Here is a 17,415-nt window from a genome sequence, read left to right on the forward strand (position 1 = left end):
ATATATATTTGTCTTTAAATATGTCTGCTTGTGTCTGTATATGTGTGGATGGATATATGTGTGTGTGTGTGTGCGCTAGTGTATACCCGTCCTTTTTTCCCCCTAAGGGAAGTCTTTCCGCTCCCGGGATTGGAATGACTCCTTACCCTCTCCCTTAAAACCCACATCCTTTCGTCTTTCCCTCTCCTTCCCTCTTTCCTGATGAGGCAACAGTTTGTTGCGAAAGCTTGAATTTTGTGTGTATGTTTGTGTTTGTTCGTGTGTCTGTCGACCTGCCAGCACTTTCATTTGGTAAGTCATATATATATATATATATATATATATATATATATATATATATATATATATATATATAGAGGGAAACATTCCACGTGGGAAAAATATATCTAAAAAGAAAGATGATGAAACTTACCAAACAAAAGCGCTGGCAGGTCGATAGACACACTAACAAACACAAACATACACACAAAATTCTAGCTTTCGCAACCAATGGTTGCCTCGTCAGGAAAGAGGGAAGGAGAAGGAAAGACAAAAGGATATGGGTTCTAAGGGAGAGGGCAAGGAGTCATTCCAATCCCGGGAGCGGAAAGACTTACCTTAGGGGGAAAAAAGGACAGGTATACACTCGCACACACACACATATCCATCCACACATACACAGACACAAGCAGACATTTGTAAAGGCAAAGAGTTTGGGCAGAGATGTCAGTCGGGGCGGATGTACAGAGGCAAAGATGAAGTTGAAAGACAGGTGAGGTATGAGCGGCGGCAAATTGAAATTAGAAATTAGCGGAGATTGAGGCCTGGCGGATAGCGAGAAGAAAGGATATGCTGAAGGGCAAGTTCCCATCTCCGGAGTTCTGACAGGTTGGTGTTAGTGGGAAGTATCCAGATAACCCGGACAGTGTAACACTGTGCCAAGATGTGCTGGCCGTGCACCAAGGCATGTTTAGCCACAGGGTGATCCTCATTACCAACAAACACTGTCTGCCTGTGTCCATTCATGCGAATGGACAGTTTGTTGCTGGTCATTCCCACATAGAACGCTTCACAGTGTAGGCAGGTCAGTTGGTAAATCACGTGGGTGCTTTCACACGTGGCTCTGCCTTTGATCGTGTACACTTTCCGGGTTACAGGACTGGAATAGGTGGTGGTGGGAGGGTGCATGGGACAGGTTTTACACCGGGGGCGGTTACAGGGGTAGGAGCCAGAGGGTAGGGAAGGTGGTTTGGGGATTTCATAGGGATGAACTAAGAGGTTGCGAAGGTTAGGTGGACGGCGGAAGGACACTCTTGGTGGAGTGGGGAGGATTTCATGAAGGATGGATCTCATTTCGGGGCAGGATTTGAGGAAGTCGTATCCCTGCTGGAGAGCCACATTCAGAATCTGATCCAGTCCCGGAAAGTATCCTGTCACAAGTGGGGCACTTTTGGGGTTCTTCTGTGGAAGGTTCCGGGTTTGAGGAGATGAGGATGTGGCTCTGGTTATTTGCTTCTGTACCAGGTCGGGAGGGTAGTTACGGGATGCAAAAGCTGTTTTCAGGTTGTTGGTGTAATGGTTCAAGAATTCCGGACTGGAGCAGATTCGTTTGCCACGAAGACCTAGGCTGTAGGGAAGGGACCGTTTGATGTGGAATGGGTGGCAGCTGTCATAATGGAGGTACTGTTGCTTGTTGGTGGGTTTAATGTGGACGGACGTGTGAAGCTGGCCATTGGACAGGTGGAGGTCAACGTCAAGGAAAGTGGCATGGGATTTGGAGTAGGACCAGGTGAATCTGATGGAACCAAAGGAGTTAAGGTTGGAGAGGAAATTCTGGAGTTCTTCTTCACTGTGAGTCCAGATCACGAAAATGTCATCAATAAATCTGTACCAAACTTCGGGTTGGCAGGCCTGGGTAACCAGGAAGGCTTCCTCTAAGCGACCCATGAATAGGTTGGCATACGAGGGGGCCATCCTGGTACCCATGGCTGTTCCCTTTAATTGTTGGTATGTCTGGCCTTCAAAAGTGAAGAAGTTGTGGGTCAGGATGAAGCTGGCTAAGGTAATGAGGAAAGAGGTTTTAGGTAGGGCGGCAGGTGATCGGCGTGAAAGGAAGTGCTCCATCGTAGCGAGGCCCTGGACATGCGGAATATTTGTGTATAAGGAAGTGGCATCAATGGTTACAAGGATGGTTTCCGGGGGTAACAGACTGGGTAGGGATTCCAGGCGTTTGAGAAAGTGGTTGGTGTCTTTGATGAAGGATGGGAGACTGCATGTAATGGGTTGAAGGTGTTGATCTACGTAGGCAGAGATGCTTTCGGTGGGGGCTTGGTAACCAGCTACAATGGGACGGCCGGGATGATTGGGTTTGTGAATTTTGGGAAGAAGGTAGAAGGTAGGGGTGCGGGGTGTTGGTGGGGTCAGGAGGTTGATGGAGTCGGGTGAAAGGTTTTGTAGGGGGCCTAAGGTTCTGAGGTGTTGACAACACTACTTACAAAGTTTGCCAAGGCAATCCCATTCCTGATGTCCAGGCGGAGCTTCAAGGAATCCACTTTCTCAAATGCCTGGAATCCCTACCCAGTCTGTTACCCCCGGAAACCATCCTTGTAACCATTGATGCCACTTCCTTATACACAAATATTCCGCATGTCCAGGGCCTCGCTACGATGGAGCACTTCCTTTCACGCCGATCACCTGCCGCCCTACCTAAAACCTCTTTCCTCATTACCTTAGCCAGCTTCATCCTGACCCACAACTTCTTCACTTTTGAAGGCCAGACATACCAACAATTAAAGGGAACAGCCATGGGTACCAGGATGGCCCCCTCGTATGCCAACCTATTCATGGGTCGCTTAGAGGAAGCCTTCCTGGTTACCCAGGCCTGCCAACCCGAAGTTTGGTACAGATTTATTGATGACATTTTCGTGATCTGGACTCACAGTGAAGAAGAACTCCAGAATTTCCTCTCCAACCTTAACTCCTTTGGTTCCATCAGATTCACCTGGTCCTACTCCAAATCCCATGCCACTTTCCTTGACGTTGACCTCCACCTGTCCAATGGCCAGCTTCACACGTCCGTCCACATTAAACCCACCAACAAGCAACAGTACCTCCATTATGACAGCTGCCACCCATTCCACATCAAACGGTCCCTTCCCTACAGCCTAGGTCTTCGTGGCAAACGAATCTGCTCCAGTCCGGAATTCTTGAACCATTACACCAACAACCTGAAAACAGCTTTTGCATCCCGTAACTACCCTCCCGACCTGGTACAGAAGCAAATAACCAGAGCCACATCCTCATCTCCTCAAACCCGGAACCTTCCACAGAAGAACCCCAAAAGTGCCCCACTTGTGACAGGATACTTTCCGGGACTGGATCAGATTCTGAATGTGGCTCTCCAGCAGGGATACGACTTCCTCAAATCCTGCCCCGAAATGAGATCCATCCTTCATGAAATCCTCCCCACTCCACCAAGAGTGTCCTTCCGCCGTCCACCTAACCTTCGCAACCTCTTAGTTCATCCCTATGAAATCCCCAAACCACCTTCCCTACCCTCTGGCTCCTACCCCTGTAACCGCCCCCGGTGTAAAACCTGTCCCATGCACCCTCCCACCACCACCTATTCCAGTCCTGTAACCCGGAAAGTGTACACGATCAAAGGCAGAGCCACGTGTGAAAGCACCCACGTGATTTACCAACTGACCTGCCTACACTGTGAAGCGTTCTATGTGGGAATGACCAGCAACAAACTGTCCATTCGCATGAATGGACACAGGCAGACAGTGTTTGTTGGTAATGAGGATCACCCTGTGGCTAAACATGCCTTGGTGCACGGCCAGCACATCTTGGCACAGTGTTACACTGTCCGGGTTATCTGGATACTTCCCACTAACACCAACCTGTCAGAACTCCGGAGATGGGAACTTGCCCTTCAGCATATCCTTTCTTCTCGCTATCCGCCAGGCCTCAATCTCCGCTAATTTCTAATTTCAATTTGCCGCCGCTCATACCTCACCTGTCTTTCAACTTCATCTTTGCCTCTGTACATCCGCCCCGACTGACATCTCTGCCCAAACTCTTTGCCTTTACAAATGTCTGCTTGTGTCTGTGTATGTGTGGATGGATATGTGTGTGTGTGCGAGTGTATACCTGTCCTTTTTTCCCCCTAAGGTAAGTCTTTCCGCTCCCGGGATTGGAATGACTCCTTGCCCTCTCCCTTAGAACCCATATCCTTTTGTCTTTCCTTCTCCTTCCCTCTTTCCTGACGAGGCAACCATTGGTTGCGAAAGCTAGAATTTTGTGTGTATGTTTGTGTTTGTTAGTGTGTCTATCGACCTGCCAGTGCTTTTGTTTGGTAAGTTTCATCATCTTTCTTTTTATATATATATATATATATATATATATATATATATATATATATATATATATGTGTGTGTGTGTGTGTGTGTGTGTGTGTGTGTGTGTGTGTGTGTGTGTAGTTTAATCAAGTAAGGTAGATGAATAGAAATGGGGTATAGAAGTTAACATAGAATGACTCCTGGAAGATTGTAGGATTAAAAAATGTTGTAAATGCAATTCCCTATTATGTAATTCAGAGAAGGTGTTATTTGGGAGGGGCAGTTCCAGGTGGGACAATTTGTGAAGCAGCCATGAAGTGAAGCTTCTGCTCAGTATACATTCTTCCATTAGATGGTTAGCTCTCTTCTTGGCAGAGGGAGAAAAAAGTAGGTGGACAGAGGGAGCAGTAGCAGATGGACAGAGAAAAGGTAGAGCAACAGGGGGACAGACAGAGGCAGGAGGAGCAGGTGGACAGTATAAGGTTGGAGGATCTGATGGACAGTCAGGGGAGGAGCAGTTAGACAGATAAGGGGGCGGGGGGCAGGAGAAGGACCAGATGAACAGAGTGGACGCTGGAGAAAGTGATGAATGACAGCTAGCGCTAGATGTAGAAAAATGTAAGTCAGTGCGGATGAATTGGAGAAACAAGAGCATAACATTCAGATACAGCATTAGTAGTGTCCTGCTTAACGCAGTCACCTCATTTAAATATCTGGACATAACGTAGCATAGTGAAGGACTGTGGTACAGAAGGAGAATGGTTGACTTCAGTTTATTGGGAGAATTTTGGGAAAGTGTGGTTCATCTGCAAAGGAGATCACATATAGGATGCTCATGTGACCTCTTCTTGAGTATTGCTCGAGTGTTTGGGATTTGTACTAGGTCTGATTAAGGGACTACATCAAAGCAATTCAGAGGTTGGCTGTTAGGTTTGTTACCAGTAGGTTCGAACAACATGCAAGTGTTAGGGAGATGCTTCAGAAATTCAAATGGGAATCCCTGGAGGGAAGGGAAAGTTCTTTTCTGGGAAGCCTACTGAGGAAATTTAGAGAACTGGCATTTGAAGCCGACTGCAGAACGATTCTGCTGCTGTCACCATACATTTTGCATAAGGACCACAAAGATAAGATATTAGAAATCACGGATCATATGGAGGCATACAGACAGTTGCTTTTCCCTTGCTCTATCTGCTAGTGGAACAGGAAAGGAAATGATTAGTTGTGGTACAGGGTGCCCTCTGCCACACACTGAACAGTGGCTTACAGAGTACGTACATATGTGTAGATGTACACAGAGAGAGGGGGAGAAGGAGATGAGCAGAGAGAAGGGAAGGAGGATATGGACTAATATAATTGCAATAAATACATATCCGGGCAATGCCAGGTACTCGACCAGTTGTTTGTAAGACATGGGCCCCTTACATTTCATTAACGATTCATCTATGGTGATGCTCTCTTTCACAATATATACTTTTTGAACTTTTTATTAAAACACTTTATCACAAGTGTATGTAATTTATCCATCTCATCAGTAATATCACCATTTGCAAAATGTAAAAACCTAGCGATTTCCAAAAATATTTGCAGTGGTATCATTTTCCTGACTATCAGTGTTTTTATGATGCTGTTTGACGCTGCCCCCCCCTTTTCTATTTTTGCCATTATTAGGCATAGTTCAAAATACACATAATTTTATTCCAAATGACAGGAATCCATGCCTCTTAAATTTTATTTCTTGTATTTTCATTGACCATTGCTTGTTCTGTTACCAAGTTATTTCTGTGAGAATATTATCCTACAACCCATTGAACATTATATAAAAAAAAGTCTAACTCCTTTGGAGTTCCACAAAACCATTTTAAAATTGTTGCTTTTATGCCATGACTCTGCATATACTCCTAGATTTTTGGTTTATTATTTTCTTATTTCTAAAGCTGTTGCTCCAATGATTGATATTGCCTTCATCAGTGATTAATGTTCTTGAATGATTTCATACAGGAAAAATAATACCGCAAACATTACTATCATTATCGCAACAAAGAGATACATGTAACTGAAGTAAGAGACGATCAAGAATTGTTGACTTTCTAACTGTTAATCAATATTCAATGTTAACAAATTTCTCTTCTTCAAAAACACTTTTCTTCTCATTGCCAGACTATGTTTGATATCCTTTCTACTTCGGCCATCACCAGTTATTTTGATACCCAAATAGCAAAACTCATCTACTACTTTCAGTATCTTGTTTCCTGATCTAATTCTCTCAGCAGTGCCTGATTTAAAGTGATTACATTCCATTACCCTTGCTTTGATTTTGCTTATGTTCATTTCATATCCTCCTTTCAAGATGCTGTAGAATCTGTTCAATTGCTCTTCCAAGGCCTCTGCTGTCTCTGACAGGTTTAAGATGTCACTGGCAAACTTCAGCTGTTTTATTTCTTCTGCTTCTGCTTCTCTCTCTCTCTCTCTCTCTCTCTCTCTCTCTCTCTCTCTCTCTCTCTCTCTCCTCCCCCCCCCCCCCCTCTCTTGTGCTTGTCCAACGTACAGATTGAATAACATAGGGGCGTAGGTTACAACCCTGTCTCACTCCCTTCTGAACTGCTGCAGCCCTTTTGTGCCCTTTGACTCTTATAACTGCCATCTGGTTGGTCCTGTACAAGTTGTATATAGCCTTTCACTTCCTGGGTTTTACCAATGCTACCTTCAGAATTTTGCAGAGAATATTCCAGTTAATACTGCCAAAAACTTCCTCTAAGCCTACAAATACAGTGGAACCTCACTTAACAAACACCTCCCACAACATGCTATTCACATAACGAGCAAAACCAATTGTGAAAACATCACTTGTTTAATGAGCGACGTTTTGCATAATGGTTGACAATGATTTAGTGTGACATCACCAGCTATTTGTACGCAGTGACGGAAACATTCAACAATAGGAACAGCTTTCATTGTTGGCAGTGGTATACGAACAATGTCTTTAGTATGTACTAAAGTTGGGGTTTAGCATTCTTTTTGCTATTATCTTAGTAGAGCTTGTGATCACACATTTTTTTTTTTAAACTTGTGTTCACACAGTTTTTGTGTGTGTGTGTGTGTGTGTGTGTGTGTGTAAATTTATTGACCTTCACAGAAATGTCCCAGAAGATAAAGCCACATGGCGACAACCAAACAGAAAGAAAATGACCTTAGAAATGAAATGAAGAATCACTGAAAAATGCGAACATGGTGTGAGCATTGCTGATTTAGCACGCACGTACAATCGATCTATATCAACTATTTTCAAGAACAAGGACAAGATTAAGGAAATAGATGATTCAAAGGGTGTGTGACAGGAGTATCTAAACAATATTTTCGTATTCTGGATGATGTTGAAAGGTTGCTTCTTATATGGATAAATGAAAAGCAATTGTAAAGCGACACTATTAATGAAAACATCATTTGTGAGAAGATGAGAATTATTTTTGCCGACCTTGTTAAGAGGACGCCAGGATCATTAGCGGCCAAAGAAGTGTTTAAGGGAAGCTGTGGGTGGTTTGGGAAGTTTAGGAGAAGAACCAGCATCCACAGTTTTGTGAGGCATAGCAAAGCACCAGGCTCCGACACAAAGCCAGCAGAGAACTTCATCAGCAACTTCAAGATGCTCATAGATTCTGAGGGTTATCTGCTGCAACAGGTTTTTAATCGTGACAACAGGGGTCTATTCTGGAAAAAGATGGCAAAGTGTGCCTTTATAACAGCAGAGGAGAATGCAGTGCTCAATAACACAATCCAATGAAAGACCATCTCACACTACTATTCTGTGCCAATGCAAGCAGTGATTTGAAAATGAAACTCCTGCTTGTTTACCATTCAGAAATTCCACAAGCCTTCAAGAAGTGTAAAGTTCAGAAGAGCAAGTTAAATGTGATGTGGACGCCCAACAACAAGGCTTGAATAACACACAATCTTTTTTGTTATTGGATCAATGAAGAGACTGGTCCTTCAGTGAAAAAAATATTTGCTTGAGATGAATCAGCCACTCCATGTCTTTCAAGTTATGGACAACACTCCCGCCTATTCTCCAGACCTACAACACCACTTCCTTGAAGAATTTCAGTTCCTCAAGACCCAATTTCTGCCTCCCAACACCACACTGTTACTCCAGCCTATGTACCAGCATTATAACTTTTAGAAAGTCTATATTAAAGCACTTCTTGAGCATTGCTTTGAGTTGACCGAAGCTACTTATCTCATTCCTGGAGAGTTCTAAAAAGAACACTTCAATATTGTTGCCTGCATCAGGATGACCGAAAAAGCATGGGAAGGGGTTACCAAGAGAACTCTCAATTCTGCTTGTTTGAAGCACTGGCTGGAGTGTGTTGTCCAATGTGACACTGAGGCATTTCAGTCAGTACATGTGGAGCCTGTAGTCAATGATATTGTGTTTTTGGTCACAAACACGGGACTAGAAGTGGATAACAATGATTTTGATGAGCCTGTGGAAGATCACAGCCAAGAAATGATCACCGAAGAGCTTATGGAGTTGCAGTGTGTTTCACAGCAGGAAGCTGTGGAAAAAGACTTCTTCAGAAGAGGAGGAGGAGGAGCAGGGGGCAGTAACAGCAAAGCAGCAATCTTCTGGCGCAAAAAAAGAAATACAAAAGCATGGGAATTGGTTGCATCGTACACTGAAAATCATCACTCCGATAAAGCAGTCGCTATGTGCACTACAAATTTATTTGATGATAATGCTGTGTCGCACTTTTGCCATGCGTTGTAGTGTCAGCAAAAACAAATGACTATAGATAGCTTCCTAGTCAACAAGAAATAGTTATGTATCATGAATAATAAATACGTAATACTGTATGTATAATTTTCTTTGAATAAATGGCATGAATAAGATAAAACTGCTAGTATTTTTTCTGCATGGAATGCATTATCGTATTTAACATTAATTTATATGGAATAAATTGTTTTGTTTATAGTCTGGGAGACGAGTCTTTGGTATTGACAGCTCGGTAGCGTCTTTCCGTTGCCTAGCGACCGCAGGCAGGCAGCCAATGACGGCCTGACTTTGAGCGGGTAGCAAGGGCCACGTTGCCACTCTGAAACCCAGTCGCGCGCGCTTATGAAACTTACCAGTGTCTCGCGTGCAGGCGGTGCGGTCGTTCGTCGTTTGTCTGAAGTTGAATTCGCAGTTTATTTCGTTTTTGTTGTTTTTAGTGTTCCTTTGTTTATGTTTCATTGTAAACAATGTCTAGCACGGCGGGTAGTACCAGCCCAACACAAGAAGTGAAACGGAGGAAGAAAAGTGTGCTACACACCCAGGCCCGTGAAATCGTGTGCTCTGTGAGGGATTACTTTGAGAAAGAAAAGGACAAAGGTGGGCCCTTAATTCCTGTTGTTCAGGTTGTGAAGAGAACTGCAGCAGCACTGAAAATAAGTAAGAACACTGTTGTAAAGATAGGGAAAGAACAGTATAGTGTAGATTGTGATGAGAGTGGCACAACAAAGCTGCACACACCAGGAAAGAAGCGACCGAGAAATAAGCAGGTGACAGCTTTGGACGATTTTCAGAAAGGCGCTATTCGTCGTCATATATACAGCTATTATAAGAGAAGGGAACATCCCACTCTATCTAAATTACAGGTGTCGCTTCAGAAAGACGATCTTTTTAAAGGGAGCAAATTTTCATTGCGTACAGTGTTGAAAGACATAGGCTTCAGCTATACACTGTTTAACGGACGCAAAATATCAATGGAAAGGACAGATGTAGTTGCATGGCGGTGCAGATTTCTGCACAGGATCATGGGTGTGAAATTCGAAAGTATAGTGTGGTTAGATGAAACTTGGGTCAATGCCAGCCATTCTTTACGTAGAGGCTGGAATGATGGAACGCCCAAGGGGACAATGGCAGTGCCTGTTGGCAAAGGAGGGTGTATTATTGTCTTACATGCAGGAACATCGAAAGGTTTTGTGCCAAACTGCTTGAAAATGTTTCGGTCAAAAAAGACGGGAGATTACCATGAAGAAATGAACAGTGTAGTATTTCAAGAATGGTTCGAGACATCGCTTATGACGAATCTGACAAGTCCATCAGTGATTGTTATGGACAATGCGCCTTATCATTCTGTTGTTCACGATGAGGCACCAACCTTGGCAATAAAAAAAGATGATATCATTCAGTGGTTGAAACGGCGAAAAGTAGATTTCAGAGAAGATTTAAGGAAGGCGGAACTGCTCGAAATTGTGGCACAAAAGAAACCCCAATTTCCAACATATGTAATTGACGAGATTGCTAAAAGGCACGGGCATGAAATCGTTCGGTTTCCTCCATACCGCTGTCACTTCAATGCAATTGAAGGAGTGTGGGCGCAGATAAAAAATTACATTGCTGCAAACAATAAAAAATTCACGATCTCTGAAGTGGAAACTCTCCTTCCAGCAGCTATCAATAAAGTGACAAGGGAGACGTGGGCTACAATTGTAAACAGCACTGCAAGTGCCATCAGAGAGGCGGCCAAAACCGAAGGGGTTGTGGAAGAATGCATCGAAAATTTAATTATACATCTGGGAGAGAGCAGTGATAGTTCGAGTAGTGCTGAGGAAGACAATGTCAAATCAGATTCTGACAGTGATGTGAGTGGTGTTTTTCCATTACAGTAACTACAACGTATTCAGGAATGTAAGGAGGGAGTTTGCTATCAATCTACAACCAGATCATCATATTGTGAGTACTTTCTTCAGATTATAACTCTTAATACACTGACCAATTATTCTGTAGCTTGTAGTAGAACAAATTAATAATGCTAATACTTAACAATGGAAACCAAAACTGCTAATGTTCAACAACTTGCGAAAATAGTTTTCATTTCAGTTGTGAAGTTTAACAAATAACTTTCTTATGTTTCAGCATCTTAGATACTTGTACTAAATAGCTCTTATCAGTTTTCGAGTTAATATATTTCAAGCATCAACTTTAAATAAATTCACGCGTACCAATATGACTTGTATTTCGTCTCACTTTTATTTCTGCTGCTAGAGAATGCGTGTAGCAGACAGGGCGCCGCGTGCTATGAGCCACGTTCGGCAACAGCGCCGTCTGCCCGCCGGAACTGTCAGTACCAATCACTCGTCTCACAGACTATAACGAGTGTTTTACACTACGAGTTAAGATTCTGGAATGAATTATGTTCACTATGTGAGGTTCCACTGTACCTTAATCTATCTCCTAAGAGAAGTTGTAGGACCAATATTGCCCTGTGCATTCCTACATTTCTTCGGAATCCAAACTGATCTTCTTCGAGGTCAGCTTCTGCCAGTTTTTCCATTCTTCTGTAAGAAATTTGTGTTGGTATTTTGTAACCATGACTTATTAAACTGATAGTTCTGTAATGTTCACACCCGTCAAGCACCTGCTTTCTCAGGAATTATTACACTGGAATTATTACATTCTTTGTGAAGTCTGAGGGTAGTTACCTGTCTCACACATCTTGCGGACCAAACAGAAGAGTTTTGTCATGGCTGGCTCTCCCAAGGCTATCAGTAGTTCTGACGGAATGTTATCTACTCTCAGGTCCTTGTTTGGACGTACATTTTCAAGGTCTGACAAATACACTCCTGGAAATTGAAATAAGAACACCGTGAATTCATTGTCCCAGGAAGGGGAAACTTTATTGACACATTCCTGGGGTCAGATACATCACATGATCACACTGACAGAACCACAGGCACATAGACACAGGCAACAGAGCAAGCACAATGTCGGCACTAGTACAGTGTATATCCACCTTTCGCAGCAACGCAGGCTGCTATTCTCCCATGGAGACGATCGTAGAGATGCTGGATGTAGTCCTGTGGAACGGCTTGCCATGCCATTTCCATCTGGCGCCTCAGTTGGACCAGCGTTCGTGCTGGACGTGCAGACCGCGTGAGACGACGCTTCATCCAGTCCCAAACATGCTCAATGGGGGACAGATCCGGAGATCTTGCTGGCCAGGGTAGTTGACTTACACCTTCTAGAGCACGTTGGGTGGCACGGGATACATGCGGACGTGCATTGTCCTGTTGGAACAGCAAGTTCCCTTGCCGGTCTAGGAATGGTAGAACGATGGGTTCGATGACGGTTTGGATGTACAGTGCACTATTCAGTGTCCCCTCGACGATCACCAGTGGTGTACGGCCAGTGTAGGAGATCGCTCCCCACACCATGATGCCGGGTGTTGGCCCTGTGTGCCTCGGTCGTATGCAGTCCTGATTGTGGCGCTCACCTGCACGGCGCCAAACACGCATACGACCATCATTGGCACCAAGGCAGAAGCGACTCTCATCGCTGAAGACGACACGTCTCCATTCGTCTCTCCATTCACGCCTGTCGCGACACCGCTGGAGGCGGGCTGCACGATGTTGGGGCGTGAGCGGAAGACGGCCTAACGGTGTGCGGGACCATAGCCCAGCTTCATGGAGACGGTTGCGAATGGTCCTCGCCGATACCCCAGGAGCAACAGTGTCCCTAATTTGCTGGGAAGTGGCGGTGCGGTCCCCTACGGCACTGCGTAGGATCCTACGGTCTTGGCGTGCATCCGTGCGTCGCTGCGGTCTGGTCCCAGGTCGACGGGCACGTGCACCTTCCGCCGACCACTGGTGACAACATCGATGTACTGTGGAGACCTCACGCCCCACGTGTTGAGCAATTCGGCGGTACGTCCACCCGGCCTCCCGCATGCCCACTATACGCCCTCGCTCAAAGTCCGTCAACTGCACATACGGTTCACGTCCACGCTGTCGCGGCATGCTACCAGTGTTAAAGACTGCGATGGAGCTCCGTATGCCACGGCAAACTGGCTGACACTGACGGCGGCGGTGCACAAATGCTGCGCAGCTAGCGCCATTCGACGGCCAACACCGCGGCTCCTGGTGTGTCCGCTGTGCCGTGCGTGTGATCATTGCTTGTACAGCCCTCTTGCAGTGTCCGGAGTAAGTATGGTGGGTCTGACACACCGGTGTCAATGTGTTCTTTTTTCCATTTCCAGGAGTGTATTTTTCTTGCAGTATTATATCTCCCATCTCATCTTTACCTCCTCTCTCTTCCCTTTCTATAATATTGGCTTCAACTTCATTTCCTAAGTATAGCCCTTCTGTGTATACTTTCAACCTTCTAGATTTCCCCTCCTTGCTTAGTGCTGGTTTTCCATATGAGCTCTTCATATTCATGCAGCTGTTTCTCCTTTTTTTTCGCAATGGTCTCTAATTTTCCTATAGGTGGTATATATTTTCCCCGAGTTATAACCACATGCTTCCACAGACGCATTCTCGCTTAGCCATTTCGCACTTTCTGTCAATCTCATTTTTTGACGTTTGTATTCCCTTTCACCTGCTTCATTTCTGTATTTTCTACTTTCATCAATTAAATTCAATATCTCCTGTGATACACAGGAGTATCTACTAGGCCTTGTCTTTTTACCTGTTCAGTCCTCTGATGCCTTCAATATTTCATCTCTCAAAGCTATCCACTCTTCTTCTACTGCATTTCTTCTCTTTTTCTAGACATTTGTTGCCTAATGCTGCATCTGAAATTCTCGATAACCTCTTCTTCTTTCAACTTTTCCAGGTCCCACCTCCTTAATTTACAACCTTTTTGCACTTTCTTTAGTTTTAATCTACAGTTCATAAACAATAAATTGCAGTCAGAGTCCACATCAACCGCTGAAAATGTCTTACAATTTAAAATCTGGATCCAAAATCTCTGTATACCCTTATATAATCAATCTGAAACCCCCTCGTGTCTCCAGATCTCTTCGAGACATACAATCTTATTTCATGAGTCTTAAACCAACAACTGTTATCGATTATTAAATTTTGCTTTGTGGCAAAATTCTACGAGGTGGCTTCTTACTTTTCCTACTGTTGAACTCCAGTCCTCCATCACTATTAGATTTTCATCTCCCTTAACTATCTGAATAATTTCTCTTATCTCATACATTTCTTCAATCTCTCTAACATCTGTGGAGCTAGATGTCAACATATGTGGAGCTAGATGGCATATAAACCTGTATTACTGTGGTGGGTATGGGCTTAGTGTCTTGACTATGATAATGTTTTCATTATTCTGTTGATAGTATCTTGCCCATATTTCTATTTCCTTATTTATTATTAAACCTACTTCTGCATTGCCCCTATGTGATTTTGTATTTATAACCATTTATTCACTTGGCCAAAAGTCCTGTTCCTCCTGCCACCAAATTTCACTAATTCCCGCTATATCTAACTTCAAGCTATCCATTTCCCATTTTAATGATAATATTATGAGAAGGATAGATGGCTACCCACCATATATTGGAGATGTCAAGTCGCAGAGAAGAACAACAAAAAGACTACTAAACATGGAAGCTTTTAAGCAGAAAGCCTTCTTTTGAAGTAGAGACCACTAACCTCCCCCCCCCCCCCCCCTCCCACACACACACACACACACACACACACACACACACACACAGAAAGGAGGCAGTCAAAGATGGTGGTCATGTATGCATGAGTTGTGTTTGATTGAATATGTGTGTGTACACTTGTGTGTGTGTGTGTGTGTGTGTGTGTGTGTGTGAATTTGTTGTACCTGACTGCAGCTCAACATCTCCATTGCATGGTGAGTAGCAATCTATCCTTTTCATAATTTTACATCATTATGAAAAAGTAATATTGTCGTTATTCCATCCTGGATTATGCATTGTTTCATTTCCCTTTTTAAATTTTTTAACTTATCTGTCCAATTAAGGGAGCTAATATTTCACCCACCAACACACAGAATGCCCATTTTGTTCCTCCTGATGACAAAACAGCCTGCTAAGTAGTCTCTACCCATATATCTGAATGGGGACCTACTTTACCTTCAGAATATTTTAGCCAAGAGGATGCCATCATCATTTAACCATACAGTAGAGCTGCATGCCCTTAGGAGGAATTATGGCTGCAGTTTCCCCTTGCTTTCAGCTGTTCCCAGTACCAGCACATCAAAGCCATGGCAGTACCAGCACACAAAAGCCAAGGTGGCTAACGTTACAAGATCACATCAGTAAATCATCCAGACAATTGCCCCTGTAACCACTGGAAACGCTGTTGCCCTCTTCAGGAACCACATGTTGTCTGACCTCTCAACAATTATCCCCCCTCCCCTTTTCTCCAATAGTGGTTGCAACTATGAAACTGATATCCGTATCACTGAGGCACACAAACCAACCACCAAGGGCAAGGTTTGTGGTTCATAAGAAAGGTCACACTGCAACTGTATAACTCTCGGTTGGCTTCTACTGTGTTTCTCACATCTCAATCATGTTGTAGGCCACGCATGTGAAGATATTACATCTGTTTCTGACAAACTGTTCATCAATGTGTGTATTAATGGGATCCCTTTGCACCTTCAAGTGGATACGGGCACAGCAGCCTGGCTTCTGAATTCTGATACTTATTGACATCTTGATTCTCTCTCTGCTGTTGGTTACATCATGCCGTCTCGTCAATTAAAACAGCAGATTCCAATACTCGGCCGGTTTACAGCATAAACAGGATAACAGCTTACAAGGCGATGATTTGGCCAGTGAGCTTTCTGGTAGTGGACAGTGTGTTTACAAAAATTTGTTCCGTTTGGACACTTTCTGAGCATTTGGATTTATGGTCCCAAAGTCCATTCATTGAGATTCAGATCTTGTGTCTTATCAAGAGTTGGATGATTTGTGCAATTAATATTTTGTCCTTTTTCGTCAGGACTCAGCAAAGCTAGTGATTATATAGCAAATACCACTCTCAAACCTACAGCACAACCCCATTTTTTCCATGGCTGGCCTGTATCACTCGCACTTTGTGCTCAACTGAAGGAAGAATTACACAGACTGACTGCTTTAAGTATCATGGAGCCCATTTAATCCAGTCAATGGGCAACACTGTTAGTCAAAGGAAAAAACCCCTCTCTGTGGTGGTGGTTAATTAATAGTCCATGGTCGATATATGCCCCATCCCTCGCCTGGATGAACTTATGATGAAACTGGCGAGTAGACAATATTTTCCGAAACTAGATCTGTCAAAAGGACATTTTCAGCTGCCACTTGATGAAGAATCACATTAGCTTCTTGTTGTTAATACTTCATATGCCCTCCACAGGTACAACCGACTGATTTTTGCCACGGCCATTTTCCAACACTATTTGGAGCAATTTATCCAATGGATGCCTTGTTGTATCAATTACATAATTGACACGGGAATGAGATTTTCACTCTGCAGCGGAGTGTGCGCTGATATGAAACTTCCTGGCAGATTAAAACTGTGTGCCCGACCGAGACTCGAACTCGGGACCTTTGCCTTTCGCGGGCAAGTGCTCTACCAACTGAGCTACCGAAGCACGACTCACGCCCAGTACTCACAGCCTTACTTCTGCCAGTACCTCGTCTCCTACATTCCAAACTTTGCAGAAGCTTCGCAGGAGAGCTTCTGTAAAGTTTGGAAGGTAGGAGACGAGGTACTGGCATAAGTAAGGTTGTGAGTACCGGGCATGAGTCGTGCTTCGGTAGCTCAGTTGGTAGAGCACTTGCCCGCGAAAGGCAAAGGTCCCGAGTTCGAGTCTCGGTCGGGCACACAGTTTTAATCTGCCAGGAAGTTTCGTAATTGACACTGTTGTTATTGGTCCAACCACCGACGATCATCTTCGCAACCTTCATCTTTTGTTTCAGTCCTTGTGTGAAGGGGATCTCAAGTGCAATTTGGAAAAGTCATATGTCTTCCAACCCTCTATATTAAAGATGGGGCTTGTTATTTCTCATTGGAACACTCAGCAAACTGTCAGTCATATAGCAGCTACTGCAGCCCTTCCACATCCTATGAATGCGAAGGAGTATCAAGCATTATTAGGCAAAGTCGCGTGCTACCACAATTCCTTCTGCAGGCTGATTCAGTTTCCTATCCTCTAAATCAACTCCTAAGGAATGTGCAGCATTTGAGTGGATGCTTGCTTGTGACTATGCACTCAAGGCACTGAAAGATGACTTGTGTTCCACCCCATGCTTGGGCACCTATCAGCCAGGGCTCCAGCATGTGGTTGCAACAGACGCACCACAGTATGGTGTAGGGGCGG

General features: G+C 44.1%; 1 protein-coding gene across 1 annotated transcript in view; it reads right to left on the reverse strand.

Moving 5' to 3' along the window:
* Nucleotides 1-17,415, reverse strand: part of LOC124789066 — a 93,065-nt gene that overhangs the window by 47,686 nt on the left and 27,964 nt on the right. The gene's annotated exons all lie outside the window — the stretch shown is intronic.

The sequence above is a fragment of the Schistocerca piceifrons genome, chromosome 1 (genome assembly GCF_021461385.2).
Source record: "Schistocerca piceifrons isolate TAMUIC-IGC-003096 chromosome 1, iqSchPice1.1, whole genome shotgun sequence".
Classification (NCBI taxonomy): domain Eukaryota; kingdom Metazoa; phylum Arthropoda; class Insecta; order Orthoptera; family Acrididae; genus Schistocerca; species Schistocerca piceifrons.